We start from the raw sequence: 19,279 nt of genomic DNA on the forward strand, positions 1-19,279 counted from the left end.
TCTCTGGCACTAAATAGGAATTGACAAGAGAAGTGGGTTGGATATATGCATAGCTATTTTCTAATTTTCCGAGCAAATTTGGTTAAAGCTGCTGAACAAGAAAGCCTGAAACCTCAATAATAGGGCAACCAGACAGGGAGAGGAATGACAAGAGCTCTGAATTCAAACATGGTTCAGCCCTGATGGAGAGGGACCATTTGAAAGGCTGAAGGAGGTGTTTGCCCTCCCTTGGCCATTATGTTAAGGCTGCTGAGAAAGGCTTCCCAGCAAAGAGTTTTTCACAATACAGCTATAACTCTGCCAGGGCCCGGCACGAGACTCCTCAAGTGGTCTGAATCCATCCTTTGACTGCCTTGAGTCAACAAAACAGAGGGAGACGTTTTGCATACGGGCTGCTAAAGGCCCTCTATGCTGGAGACGGTGCCCCCCTGTGCATACACACCTTGAATAATTATAAAGCATTTGCAGGTAGGAGGAGCCCCGTTAGCAACCTCTGTGCTTGCACAGGGGGATGGAAAGAGACCTTAGCTGGATGGATTTCTGCAAGGTGAAAGCAGCCAGCGCTGGAGTTATTCTGAGAGCAGGAATCAGCACAGGAGTTTGCCTCCCAGCTTCTCTGATGTCCCGTAACAGCAGCACAGAACAAAAGGCTTTGTCTCTGTTCAAGAAAGGGAGGGGTGTCCTAGTTCCTGCACACCTGCCTCGGCAGCGGCGGCACTGGGACACGGCTGCCCTGCCTCATCTCTCTGTTCGTTGCTGTTGCCTGCAAGAGGTCTCTGGGAGCAGTAAGTGCATCAGCTCGAAGGAAGGGACCAGGAGGGTCCTGGGCAGGAGGAACAGAGCCTCTCGGTGCCGGAATCAGAAGCAGCACACAGAGCTGCTGGGGGAATAAGGCACTGCTCAGTGTCAGAGCAGCAGAACCTGCCCAGAAGTAGTTTTGCCCTTATTATCCACATCCACAGATCTCTGATTACGTGCGATGCAGAAGCTTGGCTTTTTCCTAGGAAGACTGGCTGTTGCTCAAGCAGCCACGAGAGCCACCAGCCTGTGCAGCAGGTGTCGGTGGCCAGATCCACCCACGCCCCGTGTAAATGGCTGTAGCACCAGTGGCTCTGCTGGATCCCACTCTCAGCTGAGGAAAGATCTGGCAAAGCTCTCTTGAAGCCATGTCTTCTCTGTGCTGTTCTTTTGATTAACTCATTTCTGGTAGCTTTCCAGGACATATTATCATCTTACTCATGGGTTTAGGGTTCATCTAAGACGCTAGGATTTGTTACCTCCTCTCTTCTGCTGTCTTGCTTTCTCCCAAGCCTAGTTCCCTCACACCCACAAATAGCTCTATTTTGATTTCCAGTACCAGGAATTTCATTTTAATCGCTCCCCAGATTCAGACACAACAGAAGATGTTATGCAATTGTTTAGCATTCATAGATCCACTAGTTCTGCTCCTTCATGTATTTATTAGGCAGTGCCAGAAAGCACCACACCTCGCGAGCATCCTGGCTTCAGTGCAATGCAGTGCCTGGGGCGTCAGTCCCTCTGGAGCACATGTGGAAGGACAACTCTTCTGATCACAGAGAAGAGCCCTGCAATAAAAATCCATAAAACTAAACTGCATTAGGAAACCTCCTAGACTCATCTTCCCATATTAATTAATTTAATGCTACTAACTAGCCCTATCATCCATCCTTTTCAGTTTTTATTACAAGCTTTTTAATGGAGTTGGAAGGAAAATTGACTCTGCCTTAGTGTGGGTAAGTGACACGTTAAATATCAGTCCCAAGAAAAGTCAGACACTTAGTGTTAAGAAAAAGAAATTGGAAAAAGAGGAGGAAAGGCGAGAAGACCAAATGAAGTCTCCTACGATGAACATTTTCTGTGCCCACACTGCCAGATAAACCTGATTTGAGCTCCTGATTTGTTCAGAGCCTGCCAAGAGCAGGCTAAGAGATGAGCTGCCGCTTAATCAAATCAGCTCTGTCTCTCCTACAAGCCTGATGACACCAACACATGAAAACCACGGAGATAACAGAGGGTTCCCCAAGGGCACGGAGCTGACAGCAGAATTTCCTTGCTGTCTTGAAACCACACCAATCAGCAACCATTTCTTCAGAGAATTTTGTGCCTCCTGGCCTTTGTCTCCACATTTTGCTCTCATCTACATCGCCTCCTATACGCTGAGGTCCTTCACTCTGAGGAGCAGAAGTCTGGTTGCAACGATGTGGCTCCAGAACACCCTAAAATCTCGGGACGAGGCTGCCTGCCTTGCGGATACCCACACATATCAGAACTGAGATGCTTTTGCTGGACAGGCAAAAGATGTATAAGGTATGAGATGTACTCTCATAATTCCCATCACCTTTAAGTTGCTAAAAGTTTTGGACATTCCTCATAGCTCTCAAGTGCTCATAAGCTTCTTGCCTAAGAGTACCAAAGTGTCTTTTCCAATCCTAAGCCTAGGTATCTCTGGAAAGTTTGCTGACCTCTGCTTCACCACCTTTTTTCAGCTGGGAAGCTCTCTCCCCTGCCTAAATTGGCTTTGTACCGTTCTTCCATTAATGCAACTTCCACTGTCACCTCTCTGAAGAGCACACTTACCTCCTTTATTAATCTCTGGATTTTGCATTCACCTTCTCTGGGCAGCTTGTTAAAAATGGATCTGTTGGTGCTTCTATCGATTTCAGGTGCTATTAACACTAATTGCCCTTCCTGCAAGTGGATTTCACACTGCTTTTGCTGAATACCTGTTCCCCTCCCTCCACGCTGGCCCGGTGCGGGCTGGCAGGGGGTCTCTCCCATCCACGTGTGTGTGTGCCTGTAAGTTTAACCAGCTTTGTGTTGAGGATCAATGCTGGAGGTGCAGTAGGTCTGAGCACAGGCTTAACGCTGGTGTAAACTGGGAGGAGCACTGCACAGGAGGAGATGGAGGTGCAAGAGAGGAGAGTGAGACCAGCACCCCTGATAAACACCGGGCGTTTGCTTTGCTCTGAACTTTCCCGGGTCAGGAAACAGTGCCACCTTGCAGGAGGGATTCCTTCCTGCTTTCTCATCCCCAAAGCACCCAGCTCGGCAGGCACTGAAGCCTGAAATCCTTTACTCTGAAGCCCTGCTACAGCAACAGCAGCACCAAGGGATGTGTCTGGTGGAGAGAGGGAGAGCAATAAGAAACATGGAGATCAAGGGGGATCTTCCTCAAATGCCATGGCCTGGGCTGAGGGCAGCCCAAGGACAGCTGTGGAGGTGCTCAGAGGGGCAGAATGAGCCTAGAGAGCCCCATACCCATCCCTAGCCCAGGTGTCAGCCCAGGATTAAACCCAGCAGCTACGCACAGATCCCTGTGTCTGGCTGCTTGGATGTCTTGGGAACCACCCTGGTGTTTTAAGGTCCTGGAGTCAAAACAACAGCAAGACCCAGGGCATCTGCACCCTCGAGAGCAAACTGCTGAAATGGCAACACGTGCTGGTGTTTAAATATTAACGCGTCAATAGCCATTAAATCCTGATAAACACCCAGATGCAAAACGCTAAATCCGGGGAAACTAATAGGATTATTAGTGCAGTAGGTGGCTTAACTGCAGTAAAACTTGTCAGCCTGTTCTGCAGCTGTGCTTAGTTGGGTCTGAATCATGCCCAGCCTGGACAGAAAGAGCTGGAACCAGGGAGCTTGCCTGTGCCACAAGCCCTTTTCTGCCCTGTGCACATGCACGTAAGCATCCTCTCCCCACACTTTACCACGCATCTGTACCCCAAAGGACCGGACTTTACCTTTCTGAAAAAGCCAAACACCTCCGTCCCCTGGAGGATCCCTCCTGCCCGCACAAACTACACACCTGGTCCCAGTGAGGAGGAAACCCTCTCCCTGCGCAGCACCCGCTTTCCTGCCAGTGGCCATCTCACAGCACAGAGAAGCAAGACACTCCTTTACGTACAAAGTGCTCCTCCAGGAAAAGCTGCGAGCCCACAGGTGACCTGCTTCCAGCCCTTTTCACAGGAAAACCCTTAGCTACAAGGTGCTGCACCAGGTGTGAGCCTCCACCTAAAGCTCAGAGGCATGTTCCACAGGGTCAGGTACCCAGCCCAGAAATGGGTCCAGCATGGCTGGGATGCAGCTAGTCCAAAGCTTGGGAAGCCATTTCTCCCTTGCTAACAACAGACTTGGAGCCACCAAATTTTCACGAAGAGAAAAAAATATAGAGTTAAAGAGCAATAGCCAGTGTAAAAGCAGCACATGGTGTCCACATACACACGGGTATGAGTCTAGGTCTTTCTGAACATTTCTACACTGTGGAGAGCAGCAGCCTAAGGAGATGTATCTACCTAGACTGTACAGAACACCTCGCTAGCCTGGTTGAAACCCTCATACACCTCCTGCAGACCCAGCTCCAAGATTCGTGCCATAAGGCCTCAGGAGATGGGAACATGCCAGCGTGCTGCAGAGGGACACCCCAAGAGTTTCCTGCCCAGGAGATACAAAACTCGGTGACTGCAGAGAGCCAGCAGTGTGAGCAGGGCAAGGGACATCCATCCACATGCCACCGTGGGCCTTCAAAGGGAAGACAGCCTGTGGAAAAGGACGGCAAAGTTCAGCTCGCTGGAGCGGCTCCAGCTCAGCTCCTGGGGTCAGCCTGTGGGCGCCAGGCTGACACACAACACAGCCTTCCCCCCGACAGAGGAGCTGTGTCCTCGGGTTGGTCTCGCTGGTCACTTCATGGGCAGAGACATCCAGCAAAAAAACACCCCAGGGAAAGCGGGGCAGGCGGGATGCACCTGTACCAGGCTAACCCCCCTCCAGCCTCTGCTAAACCCACCTCTGCCACCCAAAGGACAGGCTCTGTAGGGAGCAACGCAAACACCGCGTTTGCACAGCTTGAAGAGAAGGGAGGCTGAGTCTGACTATACGTTACATCAGCAATAAATGTCAGCAACTAAAAACAGGCTTCAGTTTCTAACCGTTGATTTTCAATAAAAATAAAGACTGAATCCTACCAAGCCTAGTTAACTTGCAGGCAAGCTGACAGACCCAATCGGCTTGGTTTTCTTTAAACACTGTGGTACGTGAGCATCTAAGAACTCTTACCTCCTCGTTACAGAATAGACCCTCGTTAGAAGTGGATTTTCCACTTGTAAGTGTGCCCTTACATCTCAGGATATAGAAAAAGCAAGTCAAGGTCAGGCATCTTCCAGTGCAAGAGCCCCCTTATCCCCCACATGCTCTCGTATTTACAGCTTTTCTCCCAGTATTTCTTTTTCCTAGTATTTCTGTCCAGCCCAGATGGAAATGACTGAAGTAATAAAGCTCCCACCATTTCCCCTGGAAGATTATTCCATGGTCTAACGGACTTTGCCATTATGTTTTTTTCCCCCCCTTCTTGACAGCTGAAATTTGATGTAGTTTAATTTCATCCCGTTATGTCAAGGTATGGAAAGAAATGAGAAAAACCACAACTGTAGAGAGGAGTGCCTGAGAGGGCAGAGGGACCTAGAGCGAGGACCCGGAAAGGTCTGTGCAGGATGGGGCTGAGGACTGGCAGATCCTGTCACAGTCCCAGCGCCGCCGCCAGCCTGGTGAAGCACGTTGGATAGTCCATCGCTCTCTTCTCCCCAGTCTCTGTTTTGCCCATGAACCAGAATAACAACCAGTTATTCCAGGTGCTCCCAGCAACTGCTGGCTGGGTAGGATAGAGAGAAACCCACGCAATTTTGCATGAAAAAATTAATCCTTTCTCAACTCGAGGGACTAAAGTTCAGGGCATTGCAGCTGTAACAGAAAACGCTCCTCCTTCCCTGATCAGGATGTGTTATTGGGGAACAATTAAAAACAAGTCAGGGGCAATCAAAGGTAATTAAATACTCTCAGTGGGGAGCGACATGCTTGTGGGATGCTGCTGACAGGCAGAGCGCTGTCTGCCTGCACGGCACGGCAGCCCTCCAGGAAGGTTATGAGAGAGATCGGAATGGGGTGCGCGAAATGCACCCCCAACTCTGCACCGGGGTTCGGGGCTCCCACAAACCACACGGGAGCCAAGCCTCGAGGCCAGACAGGCTCACGTCTTTGGTTTGCCCACGTGGGACATCTTTCCCACCGTAAAAGGCAGGGAGAAGTTTCTGAAGGAGCTTAGCAGGAACTGGGCTGGGGCAGGGGGGGAGCTGCAGCCTGGGGAGGAGCTCGCAGCTTCGCTGACAGCACGCTCGCCAAAATGCAATGGGATGAGGCCACGCCACCTGCGACAGCGACCAGATACAAACAGGATCTAGGACAGGAGTAAAGCAACTGGTGGGACTGGAAAACAACTGGCTCCAAATGGGAGTTCAGCCTGAAGAACAAGAGCTTTCCCGAAAACTCAGCAGAACGCTGCTGGAGAGTGACATCTTCCCTGCGCTATTGGGAAAGGCTAATAACTATGGATTTATGCAGTGCTCCTAGTTAGACATGCGAGAAGTTTCATAAATACCCATTTACCGTTTTATATGAGCTTCAACTGCATCCGACTGTGTAACAATAGGTGGAGCTAGAACTACTGTCAGCTCAGAAGAAGGAGAGCAAAGCGATGTGCTAAAGCTAGTTTAACAGCCAGAGTTAAGCCTGAGTGGGACGTGGGACATGCCCCAAACCACCAGTCTTCAAGACCAGCCTGAGCACAGCTGTCCCCCACAGCTCGTGGCAGACAGAGCCTGACCGCCAAAATACGTTGTATGGGAATGACTTTTGCTTCAGGAACGACTTTCACATTAACACAAGAGAATGAATTCATGGCTCTTACTACAGGCTTTGTGCCTGGTTGCGTCCACGCAGCCAGCACCGCCAAGCCAGGGCTCCAGACTTGGGCGTTGGCTGGTTGTTCCAGGAAGGGCAGACCTCCAGCGCTGTAATTCCAGCTTAAATCAAACTCGAAGTGCACAACCTGCACCAAGGCACTTTGGGGTGGGTTACACTGCCTGTATAGATGTTGCCGGAGGATGCTTCGTTTAGCCAGATCCTCACACACACTCAGAACTAGATCAAGTAAATTGGAAGGAGTGAAAACAGCCCTGGGCTGTGCTCAGGAGGGAGTGCTGAGAAGAGAAATATTTCCTGCAGCACAAACACCCCTATAGCTTTGGCAAGGTGGGATGGAAAGGACTCGCCATGCCTAATATATTCCCCGCCCCAACATATTTTCCCCCTCTCCCATAAACCAAGAACTGGCTGAAGGGATGCCGAGCCCATGCCACGAAACACCGCAGCATTCACACAGCAGGAAGGTGCTGGCCATGCCGCTTCGGACCGCGGCAGGAGCCAGGCTGGCCTTTGAGGCGCATTGGTACCACTCCTCACCCACTCAGTCTTCAGAGCCTCACCCAGGCACGGCTGCTGCTCTGTCTTCGCTCAAAGCCAGTGACAGCTAATTGGCTGTTTAGCATAAATCCAAACTGTCTCTTCTGCCTTCCCTTGGGATAGAGAGAGTATTTTTTTTTTCCCTTCACTTCAGAGAAGCTAAACAATCTTGTGTTGGAAGGCAGAGTGAGGGGGATGGTGTAGGCTTGCAGCAGCAGCCCCAGGGGGAGAGGGCATTCACGATGCTCTCCCCTGCTTCAGCCCCAGGTCAGAGCAAGCTCCAGGAGCAGACAGGGCTGACAGTTTCACCTGGGACATCTCTTGCTGTAAGGAACCGTATAGCACGAACCCTGTAGCTAAAAGCAGAAGGGAATTACAACCCCCTCCTGCTCCTTCAGAAGCTGAAGGAAGCAGCTCCTGAAGGGGCGGGATGAAGACAGGCAGCCCCACACTGCCAGGGGCACAGCAACAGTCCTACCTGCCTGCAGGCACTGGTTACCAGCTGGGCACGGACTTTTATTCCCCTGCCCCCCCAGACCCCTCACCGTTTCTGCACCAGCCTTTGCTGAGCTGGGCTTAGCCAAGGGTGGGCAGTGGGGGTGTGGGTGGGGGTTGGTGTGTGCATTTCCCTACTTCTTGCACCTCCTACAGCAACTCTTATAAATACCTGACCATGCTCGGGAGGGCAGCTGGTCTCTGCGACTGGGTTTCCCACACTGCCCAGACAGCCTTTGCCCTCCATTTTCAAGGCAGAAAGAGGGAAGAGGGACAAAGTCATCTGCAAAAGGCTATCTGTGCACAAAGCCCGTCTTCCAGGCACAGAATGCAACTGCCTCTGGGCTGACTCACAGCAGCAACAGAGGAAATATTTAGCACAGGTTAAAGAGGATGTCTCAATTCTACTGGACAAAGAGGCAGAAATACAGATAAGGAAAGAAACCCTGAAGAAATAAAACAGCGTGAGTAGCCCAAGATATGGCAAGAATAGTAGCGTACCTTTCCCCTTTCCTCGGTGCTGCTGCTCCTCTGCAGGGGGACCGTCTGCTCCCCCAATTTCGCAGGACCCCAAATGTCACCGTGAACCGTCTCGTGGGGCTGGGGGAGAAGCAGAGAAGGGTTGGCTTTCCCTGGCTCGTTGCCGTTGGTGTAACTGCAAAGCAGAAGCGCTGAAGGGCACAGCCAAACTGAGGACTGCCGGGGCCTCCTGCACTCCTGCGGGCGACGGCGAGAGCAAGGAGTTACGATCATTAAATTGTATCTTTCTGCTTCGTGGATGCAAACACAAGCTAGAAATCCTTCGAAGAAGCCTGAGACAACATAAGAGCTGTGGATCATCCCACACATTTACCTCTGAGCCTAAAGGCACCCTATGGAGGGGTGGCTCAGAGCAAAGCAGGGGAGAGCAACATCCTTAGGACCCACAACCCCCCGTCCCTGCTCGGTGAGCACTGCGGCCGAGGTTGCTTCTGGCTTCTGCACATGTGCTGGCCCTGTGAGGCCATGTTATGAAATTAGCCTCCCTTCAACACTTCATTATAAATTGGTCAAAATTACAACCAAAACTGGATCCCGCAGTTTGTTGACTGGACATAGGGCAGGGTCTCAGACATCCCAGCTTGCACGCAGACAGCCTGAGCCGTTGCCATGAAGATGATTCTTAATTGCACTGGGCCATGCAGGAAAAAAAAAAAAAAAAAAGAGTTGCAAACCAAATGCTTTGATTAAAACAACTGATACTGGAGCTGCTTTGTTAAGACACAAAACTGCCCACTTTATGGCAAGAGCTCCTTGCAGGAGCTGGTGGCTGTAAAAGAAACTGGTTTCTCATCTGCTCTGAAAGCAGAGCAGCAGGGTGATAACTTGAGGGACACGAGTTTCCTTCAGCCAGGACAAGCGTGCCTGAAGCCCTCCATTCCAGGTCCCCCTAGCTTGGGCTGGGGACAGTTGCCGAGGCCCCAGCTGGGACCAAGAGTTCAAGCTTCCTCTGCTCACACCAGGCTCCTCCGAGATCCCCAAGAGGCCCAAAGTCGTGAGCAGGATGGAGGCACCTGCACCCGCTATTGAGGATTTGGGTCCAGGGGCAAAATTTTTCCTCTGAGTGAACTCTCCCATGGGGATATTCTTCAAGGAAATTAATGAAATTTAATATTACACAAAGGTTTAAGCTCCTCACCAGGGCTGTGGCATCAACAAGACATTTCTTCTATAAGCAAGCAAGGTGACCTCTCTGGTCTTCCAGGACCTTCAAACATCTCCTCTCATTCAAGGGTTTTTAAGGCAGCACTTCAAATGAGAGCCTCTTCCCTGCTACCTTAACAAAGGGCAAAAAAACTCATTGACAAGGAACATTAAAACTCCTTTAAAAGCATCAGAAGCAGAAGCCTTTCTCCAGGCTCCAGAGCCACTATTGAAGCCAGGCACCAATTGCCCTGGTTGGCCGGGCTGCTCCCCGAGACAGCTGCGGGCAGCCGCGGGCGGCTGGGGTCGTGCTGGTTTTAATGGAAACCCGTTCACCTTGGCTGCATTCAGCGCACGGTGTGAAGTGCCTCTCTTTGTGAGACGCACTAAGTAATCCCTGCTTCCCAGTAAGATAATTAAGTTCCACTCGGTGGTGCGACTGCTACGATTTAAAGCACACACGCAGAATGAATAAAGGGTTGTGGGTTTTTCCCCCCTAATAAAAATAATTGGATTTTACCAGCTGAGGGTGTTTCTTCTCCCCTTTTCAGCAGCATTGCCATGGCGAGCTGGGTATGCTCAGCGCTGAAGCTTGGGCCATCCTTTCTACAGCAGGACCCAGCGAGGGGTGCACCCTTCACCGCACCCACTGGATGCACACAGAGGATGACATGGCCCCTGTTCTGCAGAGTTCATACTGTAAATAAACAAGAAACCAACCACAGCAGAACAATCTGCCTTTAGGAGCATTAGTTGATGTGAAAATAGAGAATTACTGGGATGACATCCTTATGCTGCCTCTGTTTCTGGAGGGTGTTTGACATACCCATGGGAACAAACACCCCTGTGAGCTGGCCCTGCAGCTGCCCGCACCATACCGTGGTGACAAATGGAGCCACAACAGCAGTGACGACAGTGCCCTGGGGATCCCTGGGCTGGGTAAGGCTGATGCCTCCTCAGGCCTGTCTCCATGTGTCCATATAGCTCTGGGAGGCCCCATATGGCAGGGACTGCTGGCACCCATGAGGTATAAGGGCTGCTTGGATGGAGGCTGTCACCAAATGCCATCTGCCAACGTGGGCTGAGCCTCTCCACGTAGGACTTGCATGAGGAGGGGCTATTTCCATCCCGGATGAAGCCTGGAAAGCCTGAGCATCTCTTAAAGGGTGTGGGATAGAAATTCAGGAACCCATGAAATTTCTAAGCTTTGGACAAGATGGTCATCTTAAATACCAACATGTTCACCTGCAGACCCCAAAGCATCTTGTAAAACACTCACCTGCTCCATCACAGCAGCAGCACATCCCTAACAGTGGTGGGACATCACTGGCCGAATTTGAGCTATCCTGACCTAGTTTCTGAATCAGACCCATCTCTATAGATCTGATGCCACTTCAGTAGAAACAGAGCTGTTCATGTTAGCATCAAGAAAGGATTAAATTCCTAAGTGAGCCGGTAATTACATTTTTACTGTAGTTTAAAAAGGCCATTTGAGGCCCTACGGAGCAAACATTTTCCCTTTTAATGACACCGTAATAGATTAAGAGGGACCTGTCTCCCAGCAAACATTAAACAAAGGAGATGGATTACCCTGGCGACCGGAGCGAGTTGATCTCCTGGGCACAGCTTGTGCACGGAGACACCGGGAAAACAGCTGCAACAGCTTCGGCACAGATGTGGCACAGGCAGGTCAGCACGGGCTGCCTTCACTGCCTCTTCCCGTCTCCAGACAGCCACCATGACAGTGAAGCTGTGCCAGGAAAAAAAGAAAACAGAAAGTGCTTTTGGGGTGGGAGGAGGTGTTTTTGCAGATGTTTTGGTTATTACAAGATATTGCCTGGGTGGAGGAGTGAAGGGGAGAGGCAGCGGGGGAAAGGAAATATTTATCAAGCTTCAAAAGAAACAGATGGTTGCAATTGAAGGGAAAGTGCACACAGGATGGCTCTGGTGGGAGCAGAATTAGTCCCAATCTTGTAAGGATTTTTAAGTGTTCCCTGCTCCAGGCCACCACATCACTGCCAAAACCCGAGGGGGGTCTGTACTAATCTGGGTGCTCCGTGCAAAGCCGGGTGCTGCTGTCTGCCCAGTCAACGGGGGCCAGCAAGGGGTCCCAGACATCTGGGAGTATCCCCCATCGGCATCACCAGTGCTTTGCTCTAGACAGGCATCCAGCCAGGACACACGTTCCCTGTGCTGGCCGTGGGCCACGCCACCGACCCAGGAGGCTCGGCCGGTGCCTGGGCTGCCCCCAGGACATGAGCCATCTCCAGGCAGGACTGGAGGGGGGACGCACTGACCATTTCCACCACCTGCAGTGGGACGTTAGCCCGGCCAGGGCTCGCCAGTGGAGCCACCTCCAGGAGAAGCGCGTGCGACTGGCAGGATGGAAATCTGCCTAATTAGCAACGGTAAAAGCAGCAGCAGGGGCCTGGGCAGCCCCTGCCAAGCAAACATGTTCAAATCAAACTGCAGCTTCTTTGCTCCAAAGTTTACAAGATGTTTCTTTCAAACCCTCATTAAGCCCTTCTGTCATCCCCCCTGCACCGCCTGGCCCTCACGCCGAGGCTGAGATGCTGACGCTCCAGCCCCATTCCTGTCCTGCTCCTGCTGCCAGTGAGGATGCAAATGTCAGCACTTTGGCATGGGTGGCATGGAAAGGCCCAGGAAACCTGAGGGATTGGACTTATCCTCTTTCTGGGTCATCTTCCAGACACGGCAGCTCTGTGAAAGGACACGGGGTAGCGGTTTCAGAGTTCTTTGGGAGTGCCAGGCAGCAGGGTGGCTTCCCCTGAGGCTGTAGATGTGTGAACCAGTGTTTAAACCTGAGCTGGCCAGCCACGACTCCAAACAGCACACAGAGAAGCAGGTACCCCCAAGGGGCAATGCGTCTCAGAGTGGGACAAGTCCGGCAGGAGGCACGTCTGCTTGCGTCTGATGAAGGACCCAGCTTGTAGCAGAAGGCTGGGAAACCCCTTGGCCCTAAATAGGGGCTGGCAGGGAGATCAATGGGGAGAGAAATTAAGGCAGGTGACGGACATGTTAGACATCTCACCAGGATGCATTAGAGACAGGTGATAGAAAGGAAGGGTCTCCACAGGGAGGAGGCCAGCCCCTGACGATGGATGCAGGTGGGTCCGTGGGGATGGGATGGGTAGACAGCTAACTGGGACACAGTGGGCTCAGCAAGCCCCTGCCATGGAGGATGCCTCCTGCCTACCTTCGCTTTATTCTCTCCTCTTGACTTGCTTTTCTGCTGTTTTTGGAGACCCGGGTGATGGACTCCTAGCTCCTACATGCCACAGGCATTTCCTGGTCAGTGCAGCATCAAGTGGTGGTGGGACTCTGTCTGAACCAGAGCTGAGCTGCACCCCCGCACATATCCCCAGGCAATGCAGGCAGGGATGCAGGCAGGGGGTGCAAATATATCCCTACCAAGCCATTCCTTGGCATCAGCAGAGGGCTTTCAAATGGGAATGGCCCACGCCTTGAACACAATTTTTAAAAATAAGTTAATTTCCTTGGACTCAAATGCTTGGCAGCAAGTCCTACCTCTGGGTGAGTGCCCAGGCACCTTCCAGCATCGCAGCAGCCCAGCCTGCTGCTTCGCTGCTAATTGCACAGCCCCAGACTGTCCATTCACTCGGCGAGCCTCAGGTGTTGGGACACAGCACTGAGGAAAGTGCCAAACTGCAAAGCCCCACACTCTGCAAACAGCTTTCCCTACTGAGTTGCATATCCACCCTTCATCATGAGGACCTGGGTGCACCTGAACAAGGGTGGGGGACCCCAAACTTTGTTCTGCATCCCCTTGGCATGTCCAGCCTGAGGGCAGTGAGCCAGGTCACGCCACGCTGCTCTTGCTGTGCAGAGGGGGCACAGAGGAGCCCAGCCAGCATCACCAGCAACAGGGATCGTGGGAGCACTCTGTCAATATTTATTCAGCATTTTGAATAATCAGTCCTTTTCCTTTTGCTGTGCTCATGAATGTGTTAAGTGCAGTTTATAGGCAGCAAGATGCCCCACAGAGAGACCGAGGCAAGGAGGCAAACATCAAGAGGGGAAACGAAATGGAGCAACTTACCCCAAGTCCCCAGCCATGAAGAAAACCAGCCTTCTGCTGCCCTGCACACAAGCACTCAAGTCCTCCTCCTCCTCCTCTCAGAGTGCTGCCTGAGTTTCACTTTGTTGCCTGGATCAGAAAAGCGCTTTCCTGCCCAGTGGGGCATCCCTGCAAGGACCGCCCCGTGTCTGGACTTTGTAGAGGCTCTGTGGCTGGCCACCTCCATCACTTGCAATTAGCAGATGATCAAACTAGCAGACAAAGAGCTACAATTCAGTTCTGGCCTGTTCCTGGCCTCTCATTACTCATAAATGGTCAGGGCCCCAAAGCAGCATACCCAGACCCTCCTTCAGAGCAACTACAGCAGAATTCATTGCAAGACAGCACAGACAGTGAGTTAGGGTAAAAAAGGAGCAGGGGGAAAAGTAGGTGGTGAAGCAGAGCCACGTGTGATCAGCACAGCTTGCAAAACCTGCTGGGTGAATCCCCACAGCTTTTGCTTGTGCTGGGGTTTGCTCTGCTCCAGCGAGGCTCCTGCTCATCCCAAGCCAGCCCTGCCGTACGCTGCTGGGCGAGCGCCGGTGCCTGCCGGGAAAGCGCTGGTTGCGGTGGCTGTCAGCAAGTGGCGGAGCAGGGCCAGGGGGAGGTACAAGCTTGGCCATTTTGGGAGGTTCATGCCCCTTTGTTGGGCATGAGCAGGCAGCCCGGCTGCGCACCATGCCGTGCATCTGCACAGAGAGACACACACTGATAGAGCAGCCACCTAACGACCAGCACAGCTGTAACAGGTAGAGCTGGCAGTGCTGGCTCCAGATCAGAATAAGCATTAACAAAGAATATCATGGAGACTGGCAGGGTCTCGGTGTTACTGGGTAAAGGGTTTGCTGCCCCATCACCTCCCCCTTCCTTGCAGTGCCAGGGCACACACTGGGCCACCGTGGCCACCCGCAATCTTCCTTGCGGCACAACAGCACTGAGCAGCCAGGATGGGGCTTGTGCTCAGCTCAGCCGCGCCAAAAGGAGAGAAGGTACTTAATAAGGGGGCATGTGGACAGTGGGATTGGATACAGGGCAACGCAGAAACCAGCCCCACAGAAATCCGCCTCTGCGACGCCGTTGGAAATGCACACCAAGCTTTGCAAAAATCTGTTTTTTGGGGTTTTGGGGTGGAGGAAGGCCACGGAAAAAGCACTGGAAAAATATCAGGTTTCAACACTCACAGTGTTGTGTTATTTCCCTTTTGGTGCTACTTTTTGTTTTGATTGAAAAATATTTTGTGGTCTGACACAAACCTCGCTCTTGCCTGAAGAGCCAACATCAACATGAAGTCCTGTGAGCTCCTCAAAGGGAAACGTTTAAAATTACAGAAAGCATTTTCCTAGCTTTGCCTCTTCCTTCCCAGGGACTTCCAGCATTTTTTGCTCTTTTCCATATGAAACAAAGTCACATTTTGGGGTCTCAAGTTCCCTGCCACACCGCTCACAGCTTAAGCAAAGCCCAGCTCCCGAGTGGCAGGGCTCTCACCCTGCTCCCACTCCAGGATATCATCCCAGGGAAAAGAGCCTGGCAGGCTTTTCCACACAAAATCATTCCTCCTGGAGCCAAGCCAAACACCTTCCCCTCTTGGCATGGCATGCAGAGGCCAGCTGGGCTGTCAATAGTTATTTAGTTAATGCTGAAAAAAACTCCCTGGATCAGGAGAAAAACAGTATTTGCCCACAGGAAAATGCAACCCCCAACCACTTCCTCTGGTCAATTAAGGCAATGCTGCTAATTAGGCTTCCATCTACCCAGCTCACACACTTTCCTTGGCCAGCAGTCTTCTGCCCACCCTTATGCAGGCCTTAGCCAGCCTAAATAAAAAAAAGCCCATGAAAGCCATGGAATTGGGCAAGGACAGGCTTGCAAACAACTTCAGCTTCTGGATCTCGGCATTATATTTAATGTCAGCCAGAGAAATTCAAACCAAGGGGAGGCATTTGCCAAACAGTCTACCTATAGGGCAGCACGTGCATGGGTGTTTAAGGCATTTGTGCCCCACCTTTGTGTTTGCTCTTGCTATAGGTGTGTGGAAGGGGAAAACCTATACAAGCATAACGCATCTGCCCTGTGTGGATGTGTTTCAGGCTTACTGGAGGGTGCGAGCCTGTTTATTTGTGTCTGTTTGTGTATCTGCATTCTGGCTGTTTGTTGGTATGGGCTGCATTTCCCTCCACATATGTCTCTGTGGCTACGCGCCTGATTGCGTAGGAGAGTTTCCCGTGGTTTTTTGGTGCCATTCCCAGGCAGCTCTGACAGCAAAAGGCACAGTCTGCAACGGGAAATTATTAGACAGCAAGGGAAGAAGGGGGGAAGCACTGAGAAATGGTTAGTTTGGAGACAAAAGCCAAGTGGGGAAACAAGTACCCTAGAGGGTACTTTGATGGCTCCTCCCAGACACACAGAGCACGTGTGATGTTTGGGAGGGCATGCTGGGGTTGCACAGGAGGCACCCATGGCCGAGCAGGGTGAAAGGGAGAACCACAGCGAAGGAAACATGTTGCAGGTGCCCCACTGGATGGCTTTGAACCTGCATCTATCTCATTCCTTCAGGGTTTTAAAGGGATGTTTCACACTCACCCTTTTCTGGCATTTACACCAAGAAGCATCTGGAGCAGCAAACATGTCTGCCAGCACCTGCATGGCTCAGAGGAGTGCCATGCCCATGCCACTGGCATCCCACACCAAAACACAGGGCTCTTCCTGATAGAAGGGTCATCCAGTTCCTCCCACAGTGACTCCAAGCACAGCAGCCTCCAAGATAACCAGCCTGGATAGCCAGCTCTGCCGTTCAGACAGTGAAATGAGACGAGGCCACATCATGCGCTGAGCTGCGATGGCCCCAGGAGGCAAGTCCTTGGTGCATCTGCGCTTCAGGAGCCACTTTCTCCCACGCTAACAGACACAGCACTGCCATCCCGTAGGCATCTCACCAGGCAGTTGCTCACACACCTTGGGATAACAGCCATAAGGCTCCACCAACCCAAAGGCTTCTTACTTCCCAGGGGTCTGTATATGAATGTTCCCTGGCCCTGAGGGCCTACACTCCTTCATTGCTATCACCTGTGAAGCACCTGAGACTTGCCTGCCCTGGCTAATGAAGGTTAATGGCTTAATGATTCATCCATCCTTCAGCCCCCTTAAGAGCTTCCTTCTCTGTGTACTGACAGGCTGGGCAGCTGTTCTCTGCTCTAATGGACTTACAAGAGAATATCTGGTTGCTTTGGGCCCTAATACTAGTCTCATATGGTCCTTCTGTGCTGCGTTTGGGCTTGTGCACCACTTGTGACTGAATTTCCCTTTCCTGGGAAATTCTCTTTGCACATGAGCGTGCAGTGTGTCCTCCCACCTGCCTGCTCATCCCCACCAAAGGTAGTAGGAACCACTGACACCCTCCTTGTGGAGGCTCAGCCCCATAGCAGAGAGCAGATTCCCCTTTCATGAAGGGATTTGGCCCTTCTGATCCCAGAAGGCACTCAAGTGGCCAGACCTTTACCTTCTAAATTTCTTATAATACCTGTGGGGTGACAGAGAAGAGCACGTGAGGAAGCTGCCCTTGGAGGATCATGGGGTGCAGGTGGAAATAAGCCCCCAGAGCGGTTTGCAGGCACTGAGCGATGTTGGCTCCCACTGTCTTCCCCAAGTCAGACCCACATCATCAGCCCCATGGTGGGCCACCGCAGCTCTGTCCCACCGATCTGCACCCCTTGCATGGATACCAGCCCATGGCGTGGTGGGGGTGCTAGGCAGGGGCTGCTGCATCTGCACAGACCCCCCTACACCCCAGCTCTTCATCCTCTCTATTTCCTAGCAGACATTGAGGTTCAAGCTTTCCTCACCCCCCCACGATGTTTCCCTCCCACCCAGAGCACAGACCAACCCACACAGGCCGCTGTGTAGAAGCATCGCTCAGGTTATCTCCATGACAAAGGTCTCTGGGGGTCCCATCTATTACACTCCTATCAGCACCCCTCTTTGGTTCATTTCTTTAACAAATCTTCCCTGTGCATCTTGGTGGAAACAGCCCAGAGATAATAGCAGCAGATATGCGTTGACCTATGGGATTCCTGGAATGATCAAACTGTCAGATAATGGAATAAATCTTTCTCGTGGGCTGGGGATTAAATCAGAGAGTGTTAGCTGCTGCGGCTTCTTATTTATTTCTGTTCTCTTAAATTGCATTTCCCTTCCCCCCATGAAGAGTGCCTGCTGCCTACAGCTGTAAATTACTGCAAACCTTTATGGCAAGTTTAGACACTGAGTCTCTTAACCTTGCAAACATCTCTTGTTTCTCTTTATGGTCTCCGAAAGCTCTCAAGAAAGAGAAAGCAAAAAGGGGACTAAGCTTTGATAGTAAGCGCATACCTCGGCATTGTACAAGAGCGTGACCCGGTCTGAAGATCCCCTAAAACGCACAGCCTTGGTGTGTAACTCTTGGCTGTTTCATTGACTGGCTTCGTGACCTTGGATGCAGCACTTCACCTCTGCTTCACCAACCCTTCATCCGGCCCTGTCCTCTGCAGCCTCTTGGGGCTGAGGATGGTCGGCGCCCCGCAAACGGGGCTCAGGGAGCTGAGGGCGCTGCTCTCATACATAGGCACATGTCCTTCCCCCCAAATGGAGCAATTCCCCATTTGCTTTGGGGGGGGCTGCACCTGGATATCTGGGCATCGGGCAGCATCTCTGGGATTTGGGTAGAAGATCACCGTGACAGATATAGAGCTCAGGACTGCCAGGTTAGCTCCAAAAGAGTGGATGGAGAAATACCTAGAGGGGGTTTGGTCTCTAGTGTCTATACAGCAGGAACTTTTGGTGTGGTGAAATATGAGAAAAAAAGGAAAAGCAAGGAAAAAAAGATAAGATAAGATAAGATAAGATAAGATAAGATAAGATAAGATAAGATAAGATAAGATAAGATAAGATAAGATAAGATAAGATAAGATGAGAGGAGAGGAGAGGAGAGGAGAGGAGAGGAGAGGAGAGGAGAGGAGAGGAGAGGAGAGGAGAGGAGAGGAGAGAAGAGAAGAGAAGAGAAGAGAAGAGAAGAGAAGAGAAGAGAAGAGAAGAGAAGAGAAGAGAAGAGAAGAGAAGAGAAGAGAAGAGAAGAGAAGAGAAGAGAAGAGAAGGACAAGACCCAAAATCACCTAAGTGCAAAATTTGCTGTGAAATTATGACTAGCCTGGAAATGCTTCTACATTTCAGTACTTAAGTCCCAGGTTCAGAGGAGGGTCCTACCCAACCCCCTGATGTTCCTCCACCTCCCCAGGGTGAGCTGCCCCTGGTCCCCATGAATTAGCAAAGCATAGGGAACCTCCAGCCTCCAGCACGGTGTATCTGGATGCCACTGAAGACGCCCAACAGGAAGGTTGGCTGTAAGACCCTGCTTTCCTCCAGCAGGATCCAGCCGCTCCTGCCCACCTCCCCGCAGCCCACCACCCAGCTCCCACCGGCACCCACCCCGCCGCAGGCAGCCAGCCCTGCCCAGAGATGGGGCCGGGATCCCGGGAGCGCCGTGTGAGTCACACCAGACACCACAAATCCAGCAAAATGAGTACGATAGCTGGTGCTATTCAGGTGCAAAAAGCTTTGCGGTAGGGCATGTCCTACAAGGAAAACAAATCCCGTCGGAGCTGACTGCACAGGCTTCATGCCGCCGTACCGTGCCGCGGCCGTACTCCTGGCCTGCAG

The 19,279-nt window shown here is 51.7% G+C and overlaps 1 long non-coding RNA gene across 1 annotated transcript; it reads right to left on the bottom strand.

The window, feature by feature from the left end:
• Positions 1–1,352: 1,352 nt before the first annotated feature.
• LOC142066907 (uncharacterized) lies at positions 1,353–13,646 on the bottom strand. The gene is made up of 4 exons (XR_012663825.1): positions 13,574–13,646; positions 9,488–11,242; positions 8,311–8,980; positions 1,353–1,586 (listed from the first exon to the last, which is right to left on the bottom strand). It is a non-coding gene; the product is annotated as an uncharacterized LOC142066907 (long non-coding RNA).
• Positions 13,647–19,279: the final 5,633 nt, after the last annotated feature.

The sequence above is a fragment of the Phalacrocorax aristotelis genome, chromosome 20 (genome assembly GCF_949628215.1).
Source record: "Phalacrocorax aristotelis chromosome 20, bGulAri2.1, whole genome shotgun sequence".
Taxonomy (NCBI): domain Eukaryota; kingdom Metazoa; phylum Chordata; class Aves; order Suliformes; family Phalacrocoracidae; genus Phalacrocorax; species Phalacrocorax aristotelis.